This window comes from Myxocyprinus asiaticus, chromosome 39 (genome assembly GCF_019703515.2).
Source record: "Myxocyprinus asiaticus isolate MX2 ecotype Aquarium Trade chromosome 39, UBuf_Myxa_2, whole genome shotgun sequence".
In the NCBI taxonomy this organism is placed as follows: Eukaryota; Metazoa; Chordata; class Actinopteri; order Cypriniformes; family Catostomidae; genus Myxocyprinus; species Myxocyprinus asiaticus.
In genome coordinates, this window is record NC_059382.1 from 40,872,311 (window position 1) to 40,885,026 (window position 12,716).

The 12,716-nt window shown below is 40.3% G+C and overlaps 1 protein-coding gene across 3 annotated transcripts in view; it reads left to right on the forward strand.

The window, feature by feature from the left end:
- Window positions 1-12,716, forward strand: part of LOC127429807 (schwannomin-interacting protein 1-like) — a 214,710-nt gene that overhangs the window by 98,789 nt on the left and 103,205 nt on the right. The window contains exon 2 of one of the 3 annotated variants that reach the window (XM_051679043.1): window positions 11,742-11,893. The exons of the other annotated variants lie outside the window; for them this stretch is intronic. The gene's annotated coding sequence lies outside the window, so the exon portion shown is untranslated. The remainder of the gene's footprint in view (window positions 1-11,741; window positions 11,894-12,716) is intronic. 3 annotated transcript variants of the gene reach the window in all.

Here is a 12,716-nt window from a genome sequence, read left to right on the forward strand (position 1 = left end):
TTTGCGAATCGGTTCGTTTGAATCATTAAAAGAATCAGTTCAAAAGAATGATTCGATCGCGAATCGGAAATCACTACTCTTGGGATGGGCGATACCAATAATTTCAAGTCCAATATCGTCGATACCGATACTTCTATTAAATAGATATTTTTTTTAAAAATTTTTAATTTACATTTATGAGCCTAAAGAGAAAATGATTAGACTTCTGTTTTGTTTACCCGTACAAAAAATAACCATTGTTTCACTACAGTAACTATAGTTTAACCATGGGATTTAGTTAAACCATAGTTACTACTACAATATTACTCTAGTAAAACCATGGTTAACTATTTTATTAAACCCATTATAAGAAATGTCATCTTTAGATATGTTGTTATTTCCAACACATCCATGTCCAGTTCTACACATTTGAATTTCATTAAATATTGGCTTATATCTAAGAGAACAAATCAAACACACAGAATGACAGGACAGGCTGGATTTCATGTCAGCATTAGCGATATTAACCCGGTGTCATGAGAGATTAAAAAGCTTCAGATCTCGACAAATGACGCGAGGATTCACAATCAGGGTGTCTTGAGCAGTGAAGCGAGTATCGATCTAACATCCGTTATAAAGAGACTTATAAACCTGTAGTATTGATGTAGCCTATCCACCTTATTTTGTAACATGGAAGTAAGCAGCGGCTGCATTTCTGGCGAATGTGAGAAAGTTCCGCTTGCATTGACCACAGTGTAAATAACTAGAAGGTTATTATACCAGAGTTAGTGATCTGGGCTTATAAACCATCACACAACCACAGGATGCAAAGCAGAATTATGTGCCAATGTCGGATAATTTTCTAACTTCAGCATTTGTTGTAAAAGAGTAAGTAAATCATTCACTTGTTGCTCTGTGTTGTTGTATTGAAGAGACGGTAATGAAATCTGCTTCTTTACCGAGATCATGACGATGCAGTCTTTCTTGTCTCCATGTAAACCTCCATTTATATGTACCTGCATAACCTCCAATGATGCCTTTATTTATTTATTTCCAAAGGCGATGGTTCAGAATGTTCCATGCTGAATGTGAGATCGGGTGTCTGTTTACTATACACCGCTAAGAAAGAGAGAATGCTCTCTGACAAGAACAGAGAGTAAAATTATTATTGTGCCAAAGAAAGTTGAAGCAGCATTTTCCCGGCATCTTTCTTCTCTCTGCTGGTTGTGTAAAGTTTGTGGAGGCGTGTCAGACGGCATGGAAGACTGTCCGTGTCAGCGCTTGATTTCATTCATTACTGACATTAAACAATGGCAAAATGCAATAAACAGTAAAACTATATGCGCTCAAAACCAATGAGTTTATGAAAATCGTAATTAATGATAAAAATATGTTGACATTTATTGCCAGCCTGTAATATAAAGCAGCATAATGTAGTATTTTTGCATATCTAAAATAGCTGGAAGTGGCTGATACCAGAAATGGGCCACATTCAAGGTTGATAATGGCGGCGCTCTAGTTTGGCTGAAAAATATGGTGGATATGAACAGACTGAAATGAGCTGAATGTTCAGTCATGGAGAAATCGCTTTCAGATCTCTTTACGATGATTTGATGAGCAGTTTGGTGAGATTATCTATATACAGAATTATGTCATAAATGTACACACATACATATATTACATTTTATATCATGGTGTTGTTCAGTGGAGCAGCTTTAAAATAACATCTTAAAAACAACTCCTTCAATCGGTCAGTAATGTTTCTGAAATTTGTGGATCATTTTGTTCATTCATATGTTAGTCATGTTTGCACTTGATTCGAACAATCTACATCAAACACACAGGCTTGATTTGTGATAAACTGTATATATTTTACTGCCTATATTGTCATATTTCAGGTTTGTGAGTATGCACACATAAATATTTTCCTCTGTGTTGTCATTATTACCCACAACACAAACAATGATGTGATATTATACAAAACGCTCCTCTTATTTACTCTCCTTCTGACACACACTTTTATGAGCCGATATGTTCATTTTACTCTGTTTTATATATATATATATATATATATATATGTTAATCCAGCAGCAGCTCATGTGTTATGTACACAGCATCAGTTCTGAAAGATGACATATCGGCCATTCAGTGAAGACCTTATTTATGCTAGCGCCATCTTTGATTTTTAATGTGAATGACAACGAGGCTGTGAGGGACAGACTTACCATCTCTTCAATGGGCTGTACTGCAGTTTAAAGTGTTTTAAGATCGTTCCGCAGACAAAACATTGATAAAATATCTGTCCAAGAACATTCAGTATACAAAGAACTCCAGACAACATGAGTTGTGGAAAATTAGATGTGATATTGGAGCTTTTTACAGCTTTATACCATTTGTGCCACTAAAGAGATGGTAAGTCTATCCAGTGGCAGATTAAGGAATGGACGACATGGGCAGCCACCCGGGGTGGCATCAACAGCGAACAAATTTTGTTGGCGGAAGCCTCGTTGTCATTCCTATTTAAAATCAAAGATGGCGCTAGCGTGAATAAGGTCTATTTACACATGTAAGAATATAAAGTCCAGATGAGATATTTCACAGAGACAAATGTACTTGCATAGATATTCTGTAGAAATATAATTCAACCTTGCAATGTAAACAATCAATTTTCTATAGCTTCAATGGTTTTTAACAGTTTTTATACTTCTTTAGCTGTGATATAATTCTATATCAGTTCTCGAGCTCCAGCTGTTTCATTCTTGATTGTTTGGCGTACACTGTAAAAAAAAATACGGTCAATTTATGGTCATTTTGATGCCTGCATATTTTACGGTTCACTACCATTTATTTTATTAAAGGATATAGACTTGATATACTAACTTTCTGGAACTATAAAAGTCTGCTTCTTACTTTAAAATGTATTGTTAATTACCACAGTAACTACAGAAGAACACACAATGACTTAAAGTTCATCAAGAGTGACTCTTTCTGGGGCAATAATTAACACAAAACACCAACACGGTAACACACGTGACACTAAAATAATGCAAACATTAAACTAGATATAACACAGAATACCTCATTGTACATATCTGATATTAAAAATAAGAAGAAACATAACTATAACCATAAAATATAATGAAATGTGATGGATCACGCAGAGACTTCTGAGAACGCCTTATTATTGTGTCTCACCATAATTTTAACAATAGTTTAGGAGTTCGGATGTGTGAACGGCGAGCTCTGCACACTTTGCTAGTTTTTGATGCTTTTTGTGTCATAAACCGGTGAGATTCAATACGCCCTGTTCCATAACAGTTCTGGGAAGGCAAGATGTCAAAGAATTCAAAATCCTCTGGCTCTTGAGACATTAAAAGACACTTACATGCTCAAGCTGAAGCTCCTGAGAAGCAGGCCGAAAGCCCGGGACTCAATTTGGCCAGTGTAGTGAAAGAGATTCAGCATCAACTGTTGAACATGTCGGCGATGCTGAAGAAGGTTATTGCTGACTTGGAGGATCTTGCTGTAATACGTCAATCGATCACTGCCATGGAGACGAAATTCTTGAGTACAAGAGTGGTGGATGTTGAGAAACGGATTATCTGGAGTTATCAGAGAGGGAATTAGCTGCTAACCCGCTAGCGACCAAGGTAGACTTGGAGTGTGTTTGGGAAAAGTTGGAAGACCTTGAGAATCGTAACCGGTGGAACAACATCCGAAATGTTGGAATTCCTGAGGACGAAGAAGGCAGAGATATGGTGAAATTCCTAGACGGGCTCATTCTGAGTCTGCTCGACATAACAGGCCATAAGCTGGAAATCGAGCGAGCTCACAGAGTTCCTGCTCGGAGATCCGCAGAGGGAGACAGGCCCCAATCAATTCTGGCCAAATTTCAGAGATCATCATAAAGATCTCGTGTTACGTGAGGTGAGGAGTGAAGGAAGGCTTTCTTGGAAGAACCACAACATTTTCTTGTTCCCAGACTTTGCGAATTCAAGAGAGAAGCGTGATCGGTTCAAGGAATGCAAGAAACTCTTACATCAATGGAAGGTCACTTTTGCACTGATGTTCCCGGCCAAATTGAGAATAGATACTTAGGATGGCTGCAAAATATTTACATGCCCACAGCAAGCGATGTCCTTCATAAAGTCAATGGAATGAGTAAGTCATTGTGTGATTTTTCTCGATGCAGCTGAGTGGGCCTGTGAGTTTGTTTTGTGGAGGAACACTCCTTCGGGACAGTTATGTGGATGAATCTACACATTCTTTGTGTTTATTCTACCTATTGGCTGGAGTTTGTTTTATAGATTATCTTTTGTTGTGTAATTCTGTCTCACAAAATTTGTATAGAAGCACCGGACTTGAGCAATCCGATGAAAAAGGACTCCCGTAGGTATACATGGACTGTTTGAGTTTAGAAGGATGGACGCCAGTTGGCGCTGTCATGCGCGGGGTTAATGTGCACGTTTTTCTTTTTTCTGTTTTTTTTTTTATTCTGGGGGAAATGTGGGGTTTGATTGTTGCACTAATGATGGAATGTGGTCATTATAATTGTATTTTTGACCCAATCTATTTTTTCTAATATGTCAAAAATGTCAGATGTTAATATGAGTGGATTGTCTCTCTCCATGTGGAATGTGAATGGGTTGGGGCACCCCATAAAAATAAGGAAGGTTATTTCTTTTCTTAAACGTAAGAAATATGATATAGTGTTTCTTCAAGAAACACATCTTTCCCCGCAGGAAAAATTTGGGAAGGTATGCAGTGGACATGTTTTCTTTAGTGCTGGCTCAAGTAAGAGCAGGTGTCATTACATTGGTAAGTAAACATCTACAATTCAAATGTCTCAAGCAGTTTAATGATAAATTAGGAAGAGTCATTATTCTTTTAGCAGAAATTCACGGCCAAAGGTTGATTTTGGCTAATATGTACACACCTATTGTTGATGATCAGGGCTTTTTTATAGATCTTGAAGGGATGTTGCAAGCCGCTGGCACCCCTCATGATATAATATTGGGAGGAGACTTTAATCTTTTGATGGACTCAGTCCTTGATCATAGTGAAGCAAAAGTGTGTAAGCCCCCTAGAGCAAAATTGATGCTTCACAGGATGTGTAAAAATCTTGGTTTTGCAGATATCTGGAGACTTTTGAACCCATCTGGTAGGGACTATAAATTTTTTCATCAGTCCATAAGATTTATTCTAGAATAGATCCCTCATTCCATCTGTTGTTGATTGCTCAGTTGGAAACATTTTAGTTTCAGATCACGCCCTGGTGAGTTTAGAGGTGTTGCCACATATAGAGAAAAATAAATCATATAGCTGGCACATTAATATATCCCTTTTGCAAAATTCTGAATTCCAACAAATGTTAAAGGCTGAAATCAATGTTTATATGGAGACCAACTGGTCCTCAGTATCCTCTGTGGGCGTGGCTTGGGAGGCACTTAATGCGGTTCTTAGGGGTTGGATCATACAGTATGCTTCATTCATCCAAAAATCCAAAGCACGAGAACTCGTGGAGTTGGAAGGGAATATTAAAAGTGCAGAAGCAGAGCTGAAGCGCCAAATGTTGTCTGATGGCCTCAGAGTATTGCCCCGATTGAAATACAGATACAATACTATTTTGGTGCGGAAAGTGGAGTTTTGGCTATTCAGGGCAAGACAGTCATACTTTGAGTCAGTGGACAAGGCAGGAAAACTTCTGGCTAGATATATAAAACAGAGAGAGTCTTTTTCTACCATTCCCTCAGTGGAATCTGCTGGTGGTGGAATTTTTACCTCGGCCATTTATATTAAAAATGCTTTTAAAGAATTCTATCTTGATCTCTATAGCTCCACGTCTTTGTCTACTGATGGAGATATTAGAGATTTTGTGGAACCATTAGAACTTCCCAAACTGATGAATGAGCAAAAAAATTCTCTTGATTCTGAGATAACCTTGGAGGAGCTTGACGAGGTAATTAAACCTTGCCTACAGGCAAGGCTCCGCAGCCAGATGGCAAATTCAGCCTGCTGAATTTTTTAGATCTTATGCTACAGAACTGGCTCCACTTTTGTTAGAAGTTTATACGGAATCATTAAAGATGGAAAGCTTCCTCCAACCATGACACAAGTCTGATTCTTAAAAAGGACAAAGTTCCAAGCGAGTGTAATAGTTACCATCCAATTTCCCTGATCCAGCTCAATGTAAAAATATTGCCAAAAGTTTTGGCTAACCGATTAAGTAAAGTTATGGCATCTCTTATACATATAGATCAGGTGGGGTTTATTCAGGGCTGCAGCTCTTCTGATAACATTAGGCGTTTCATCAATATCATGTGGTCAGTGGTGAATACCAATGATACATCATGATGGTGCCGCGGATGGCCACCTCGGTGTGGAGCGCTTCTATTGTTTTGTTATTTTTGTTTGTTTGTCCAGTGTTTAGTAATCTTTTTTCAGTCAGTTTTACCAGAGACGAACTGCTGAACATTCGACAGCATACACCAGTCAATATTTTCCCGAATTTTGAATATTCGGACGTTTTGTTTGACATTCTAGTCGGAGGCACGGCTGTGTTGTTTAAACGCACTAGGAGACGCAGGCGAGGGAGACGAGCAGGCGCGCTGGTCAGGCCCCGTCAGCGTGGCTTTCGAACAACGCTGCTGAGCATTCATCTAGCAAATCTCCACTCTCTCCCTAACAAAACGGACGAACTACATCTCCTCACCTGCACAAACAAGGACTTTTCAAACTCTGCTGCCTTGTGCTTCACAGAAACCTGGCTGAGTGAAGCCATTCCGGACAGCGCGTTACATCTGCCGGGCTTTCAGCTGTTCAGAGCAGATCGCATCGCGGGGTTAACGGGGAAAGCGAGAGGCGGTGGAACATGCTTTTACACCAATGAAAGTTGGTGTACAGATGTAACAACATTAAAGAGGATGTGCTGTCCTAATTTGGAAGCGCTCTTTATTAACTGTAAGCCTTTCTACTCGCCGCAGGAGTTTTCCTCGTTTATTCTGGTGAATGTGTATATCGCGCCAAACGCGTGTTTGAATGCGGTGCTGCAACAGCAGCAAAATCACAGACACAGAACAACAATACCCGGACTCAGTTATTATTATTCTTGGGGATTTTAACAAAGCAAACCTCACACATAATCTGCCAAAATACAAACAGCACATTGCATGCCCAACCAGAGACAGAAATATACTGGATCACTGCTACACAACAATAAAGGATGCATATTGCTCTGTTCCTAGAGCAGCATTGGGACTATCTGATCACTTTCTGGTTCATCTTCCAACCTACAGACAGAAATTAAAATCAGCTAAGCTTGTATTAAGGACTGTAAAGGGATGGACCAACGAAGCAGAGCTGGAACTATAAGCCTGCTTTGACTGCACTGATTGGAGTGTTTTTGAGGCTGCATCTGGACGAGCTCACAGATACTGTTACATCATATATCAGTTTTGTGAGGATATGTGCATTCCTACTAGGACTTATTTAACATTTAACAACGACAAACCATGGTTTACAGCGGAACTCAGGCAGCTTCATCAGGCTAAAGAGGATGCTTACAGAGTTAGGGATAAAGTCTTGTACAATCAGGCCAGGAACACACTGAATAAGGGAATCAGAGTGGCTAAAAGAAGATACTCTGAGAAGCTGAAAAACAAGTTTTCAGCTAACGACCCTGCATCAGTGTGGAGTGGCATGAAACAACTTACGAATTACAGGACTCCTGCCCCCAACCCTGTAGGGAACCAACAACTGGCTGACGACCTGAATGTGTTCTACTGTAGATTTGAAAGGCCCAATCTCATACCCCACACCCACTCTGACCTTCACTTCACACAAACACTAACACCTCCTGCAACCCCCTCCTCCCCCCTCCTGCTACTCAACCTGCACTTAAGATCTGTGAAGATGATGTGAGCCGCGTCTTTCGACAACAAAGGATAAGGAAAGCACAGGGCCCAGATGGCCTAAGACATCTTAGCACAGATGTCTTAGATCCTGTGCTAACCAGCTGGCCCCCATCTTCACACAGATCTTCAATAGATCACTGGAGCAGTGTGAAGTCCCATGCTGCTTCAAATGTTCTACTATCATCCCCATCCCAAAGAAGCCAAAAATCACAGGACTTAATGACTACAGACCTGTCGCCCTGACGTCTGTGGTCATGAAATCATTTAAGAGACTGGTGTTGGCCCACCTGAAGAACATCACTGGACCCTTTCTAGATCCCCTTCAATTTGCTTATCGAGCAAACAGGTCTGTGGATGATGCAGTCAACATAGGATTGCATCATATCCTGCAACATCTGGACAGACCAGGGACATATGCAAGGATCCTTTTTGTGGACTTCAGTTTGGCTTTCAACACCATCATCCCAGCTATACTACAGAATAAATTACACCAACTCTCTGTTCCCTTGTCTATCTGTCAGTGGATTACCAGCTTTCTGACGGACAGGCAGCAGCTTGTGAGACAGGGGAAACTCACTTCCAGCACCTTTACAATCAGCACTGGTGCCCTCCAGGGATGTGTGCTCTCCCCACTACTCTTCTCCCTCTACACCAATGACTGCATCGCCAAGGTCCCCTCTGTCAAGCTCCTGAAGTTTGCAGTTGACACCACTGTCATCGGCCTCATCCGAGATGACGATGAGTCCGGATACAGAAGGGAGGTTAAACAGCTGGCTGTCTGGTGCAGTCAAAACTACCTTGAGCTGAACACGCTCAAAACGGTGGAGATGATTGTGGACTTTAGGAGGAACACCCCAACACTGACCCCCCTCACCATTCTAAACAGTACTGTGGCAGCAGTGGAGTCATTCAGGTTCCTGGGCTCTACCATCTCACAGGACCTGAAGTGGGAGACCCACATTGACTCCATTGTGAAAAAGGCCCAGCAGAGGTTGTTCTTCCTTGCCAGCTGAGGAAATTCAACCTACCACAGGTGCTGCTGATACAGTTCTACTCAGCAGTCATTGAGTCTGTCCTCTGCACTTCAATAACTGTCTGGTGTAGGGCTTTACTGGTTGTTTGGATCAGTGTTACTATCAGAAATAATTAATAATTATTTCTTTAGTTATTAATTAATATTTAAATTAATTAATTGAATCTAACTCATTAAAACTTCATATGGGGCTCCAGTAAATGTAGTGTGCTACGTTTAGGAGCAAGTTTGGTTATTAGCAATAATTAATAATTATCAAAGATAATTACTAATTATTAAAATCAAAAGAACATTGATGAGAATCAATGTTAGCTTTTTTTTAATCCTTTAAATCAACAATTATCAAAGATAATCGTTAATTGTTAACATTGATGAAACATTAATTAAAATTAACACTAGCTTATTGATCATTCAAATTCAACAATCATCAAAGATAATTATCAATTATCAAAAATCAACAGAATATTAATAAGGATTAACATTGACGGGGCACCACCCTGGAATCAGGGACTAATAACCAGATAGTATAACAGTCTCAATATTAGATTGTTTTCTTAGGAAAATCGACATCCGAAGAATATCGATTTTCAGGAAAAAAACAATGAATGAAGGCTTGAAACCGAACACTGACATCCCGTCAGCATGACACAGGTGTATGCAAAACAAACCAAAACACTTCTCTTTGTAAAATAAACAACGTTTATTTATGCAGTAATATCTATTAATAATTAATACAATGCAGTCAATAAACTTCCAACTTCCAACTACAAACTAAACAGTGATATGATTAGATATGGAAACTAAAATAATCCTATAACACATAAGGTGTGTGTGTGACAGTGTGTGTGTGTGTGTGTGTGTAAGGAGGGACGTGCACAAAATGGCGGACGTGACTCTCGTGGAGAGTATGTCATGCGAGACTTCCGGCCAGGGAATATAACCGCGAATGGGGGCGGAGAGAAACCAGTCAATGGCGTCTACCAGTTACCGTGTGTATCCGCTTGTATGATAGCTTAGGGACAAAGCTGGGCTTTAGCATTAAGCTATCTACGAGCCAAAAATGTATGCCAGAATGTTTGTGAGGGGTCGCGTGCGTGTGTGTATGTGTGGTTAGTACGAGAGAGAGAGAGAGAATTAAGTGATGGCCCTAAAGCCGATTTCGCTAACGTGGGAGAGAAAGCAGCTGTTAGTTTATCGCTCAGAGACGCGGTGGACAGCTCGTAAACAGTGCCGCGTTCTTTGACTCTTAATGGATCAAAACAGCTTGCCGGTCTCACCCGCGATGGTGAAAATGCACAACAGTCCAATTTGGTTGGACCACAATACAGCAAAACAAATTCGTGATAATTAATACCCTGAGTATTAATAATGAGCGGACATGGCGGTCCGTAAACTGTACAAGCAAAAACCTTGAAACACAAGAATAACACACTATAATATTCTATCTCTGCCCAGACGTAAACCTCTTACTTGAATCGCATGAGGACACAGGTAGAATGTGTGTTCATCCGTCCTTTAAATCCGACCCGGTTCCTTGAGGCTCGTGTGATGACGGGAGGCCGTTTCCTCGCTCTGTTGGCGGGCACGGCTGTTGATTCTTGGCGGGCTGGAGAAATCAGAAATGTCGACTTGATTGAAGATGGAAGAGAAATCTTTAATCTCTTCACTTCTGCAGGCAAACGGATGAAGATGCGGATTGCTCGGCTGTCTCCTTCGGATCTGTTAGAGTGTTCGGTTGAACACAGAGTAATCTCAACTCGTCCAGCGAGATGGAGATTGTATGGCCACAGTTTCAAGTCGGACGTTACTTCCTTGTGCCACGAGGTTGCACCTGAGAGCAGTGATGAGCCGCGTCTATACACTGCAAACAAAGTTGCTGGAAGCAAATCCCGTTCAGCTACAAAATCAGACATCAGAAGACTACAAAGGACAATTCGGACTGCTGAGAGAATTATTGGTTGCCCCCTGACCCCCTTCAAGAACTCTGGACCCCACTCACTCTGCCCACTACCTTTTTGAACTGTTGCCTTTTGGCCGACGCTTCAGAGCCCTGAGCAGCAGAGCCGTCAGGCACAGGAACAGTTTTTTCCCTCAGGCTATCCATCTCATGAACAGTTGAATTGCCCCATTGAGCAATAACTATGTGCAATACACAGCTTAGTCTTATATTTATCTAACACATCCAACCTCTTCTGCCATTTCATTCCTCTGGGGGGAAAAAAACAAAACATTTGCACTGTCATAACAGATTGTATTAGATTTGCACTACCCATGTGTATGTGTGTATGTATGTATGTGTAAAATTATTTTTTATTTTTTATTTTTTATTATTATCTATGTCTTGCTGCTGTTTTTGTATTGTTTTTGTATGGTTGTACACTGGAAGCTCCTGTCACCAAGACAAATTCCTTGTATGTGTAAGCATACTTGGCAATAAAGCTCATTCTGATTCTGATTCTGAATGATCAGACTCCATTCACTGCCATCTCACTTGATGCCGAAAATGTGTTTGATATGTTTGAATGGGATTATCTTTTTTTAATTTATTTTTATTTAACATTTTTATTGATTTTTCAAAGCAAACAAAACATATATACAATAAATCAACATTAACTCATATTACTACCCCTCCCCAATCAAGAACCCCACCCGACCCCAAACGAACATCTCAGTGGTCTTACCTAAGTACACACATATACAGAGAATAAAATAATAATAATAATAATGAATAAAAATAAATATATATATATGTATATATGCATACACACACACATATAATAAACATACAACTCTAAACTATATTCCTCTCTCCACAGACCTACTCCGAGAGCCCCCCAAAGACATCAAATATTTACTCCATTTCCCATTAAAAGAATCCCATATCCCCAACCTTCTACATATTACCTCTTCGAAGGCTGCCACTGACTTCCAACCCCTTAAAATAATCTGCCTGCCTATCATCACACTGGTGAGGACCCAATCTTTTATGTGTTTATTGCATATGTTGATGACCGCCCCATCATCCAAGACACAGAGCCTGGGGCAAAACGAAATCCGAATGCCCAACACTTCACATACAAAAATCTGTACCTTCAACCAAAATTCCTGAATCTCAGCGCACCACCAAAAAACATGGGCCATGTCTCCATCCTCCGACTGGCAACACCAGCAGGTGGGTGTGTCTTTAAGACCAAGCCTATACAGTCTAGAGGGGGTCCAATAGAATTTATGTAGAATCTTGAATTGTATAAATTGCACCCTTGCATCTCTAAATGCAGTCTTGATGTTTTTTTTAGAATCCCAGCCCACACTCCATCCTCAAATACCAAATTATAATCCCTCTCCCATAATCTCTTTATAGAGGTTCAATTTCCATCCCCCAGACTCTGAACTAGCAGGGAGTAATACACTGATGCCTCATGACCTTTTCCAAAAGCAGCAATCATCTCCCCCAAAGTACCTGCCACTCCAGGGGGGCGTATGCTACTCCCAAAAACAGTACAGAGCAGGTGGCGCAACTGTAAATACCTAAAAAACTGAGATCTGGGAATCCCAAAATGTTGAACCAAATTACCAAAGGATCTCAAAACTCCACTCTCATATAGGTCACCGAGTGTATTAACCCCCCATGCAATCCACTCTGACCAGCAGAAGGGGGACTTATCAATACATAATTTTGGGTTCAGCCATATGCTCAAGGCAACATTCAGATAAATGTCTGAATTAAACACTCTGGACACTTTTGTCCATACTGAGTGCAAATGCAAAATAAATTTGATAGAAAGGCTTTG